The sequence below is a fragment of the Mus caroli genome, chromosome 8 (assembly GCF_900094665.2).
Source record: "Mus caroli chromosome 8, CAROLI_EIJ_v1.1, whole genome shotgun sequence".
In the NCBI taxonomy this organism is placed as follows: domain Eukaryota; kingdom Metazoa; phylum Chordata; class Mammalia; order Rodentia; family Muridae; genus Mus; species Mus caroli.
In genome coordinates, this window is record NC_034577.1 from 111,744,081 (window position 1) to 111,745,924 (window position 1,844).

The following is a 1,844-nucleotide window of genomic DNA, read 5'->3' on the forward strand; positions in this document are numbered from 1 at the left end:
TTTGTAGACCAGGCTGGCCTCGAACTCAGAAATCCGCCTGCCTCTGCCTCCCGAGTGCTGGGATTAAAGGCATGCGCCACCACGCCCGGCTTGAGAAAACATTTTTAATCTTACAATTTGACCAGGTGCTGGTATGTGGCATACAAACAATGTGGGGGCATTCGTATCAAAGCCTTACAGACATGTCTCAGGAAGACCTGTCACTACTACCTATGGACTTTCTTCTGACCTAGCTGCCTGCCTTCTACTCATGCCTGAAGCCAATTCTCCACGACCTGTCAGTGCCAGAGCTCCGTAGGTGAGTCCCCTCTACCGGCAAGGCCAAACCTCTGGCCAGGATGCGAGACAATGTGATCTCCTCGACAGTTCTGTGGGATTCCAACCTTTCAACACTCAGCAGACTGTCTGGCAGCCACTTATAACTTAAGAATCATCTGTCCTCTAGCCCAACAGGTCCCCAACAGGAGGTATCTGTTTACCTAAGGAAAACCAAGGGCTGGTGAGATGGCTCAGCGGTTAAGAGCACCGACTGCTCTTCCAAAGGTCCTGAGTTCAAATCCCAGCAACCACATGGTGGCTCACAACCATCTGTTACAAAAATCTGATGCCCTCTTCTGGAGTGTCTGAAGACAGCTACAGTGTACACACATATAATAAATAAATTAATTAATTATTTAATTAAAAAAAAAGAAAACCAAGCCAGGAGGGTCATCAGATGAAGCCCAGTGTCAGCTACGCAGCAGCCTGGGCTGCATGAGGCCCTGTCTCAACCAACCAAAGGGAAACACCGATCTACAGAAAGGCTCACACAACGGTACAAAATGAGACGTGACCTGGGGACTGGGGAGATGGCTCTGTAGATAAAGGTGCCTGTCACCAAGCCTGATGAAGCTGGACACCGTGGAAGGCCAGAACCCCACTCCTTAACACGCTGCCCTCTGCTCACCCGTGCGCCACACACGGCACATGTGTAGACACACAGGCACAATAATGACTTTTAAGACTGGGAAAGGGGGCTGGAGAAATGGCTCAGCCGTTAAGAGTACTTGTATCTCTGTCAGAGGGCCTGGATTTGGGTCCCAGCACTCATATGGCAGCAACTACCTACCTGTAACCCCAGTTCCAGGGGACCAGAGAGCCTCTTCTGGCCTTTGAAGGCACTGTGCGCCAAGTGGCGTACATGCATACATACATACGACACCCTTACGTACAAAAATAAAAATAAATATTTCAAAATGGAAAGTACCCCAAATACCCATTGACAGGATGGGTAAGTAGATGCAGAATACTCATGCAAGAGAAAACCTAGGGGGACAAGGTGACGACCACGTGACCACAGGCCAACTGCAAACCACACATTTCCAGGAGAAGACAGAGCCCCATGGCACACGACAGCATTCTGTTGACCTCAGATCCCAGGACAGAGAGGTCTCCTGCACTCCTGACTGCTCCTCTCCGTGTAGCAAAGGCACAGAACTCTGTACCCCTTCTCCCCAATCTTGGCCAGCAGACACTGGGAAATGGACTCAGGCTTTGGGGGGCAGGGGTGCTAAAGATGCCCCTCAAGGCACAGAAACTGGGGTCCCAGTTTCAAGACTATCAGAGTCGCCAGGCAGTGGTGGCGCACACCTTTAATCCCAGCACTCGGGAGGCAGAGGCAGGCGGATTTCTGAGTTTGAGGCCAGCCTGGTCTACAGGGTGAGTTCCAGGACAGCCAGGGCTACACAGAGAAACAAAAAAAGACAACCAGGGCTGGTGAGATGGCTCAGTGGGTAAGAGCACCCGACTGCTCTTCCGAAGGTCCAGAGTTCAAATCCCAGCAACCACATGGTGGCTCACAACCA

The 1,844-nt window shown here is 51.2% G+C and overlaps 1 protein-coding gene across 1 annotated transcript in view; it reads right to left on the minus strand.

Moving 5' to 3' along the window:
* Gins2 (GINS complex subunit 2) overlaps nucleotides 1-1,844 on the minus strand; it is a 7,369-nt gene that overhangs the window by 4,238 nt on the left and 1,287 nt on the right. The window lies entirely within an intron of this gene.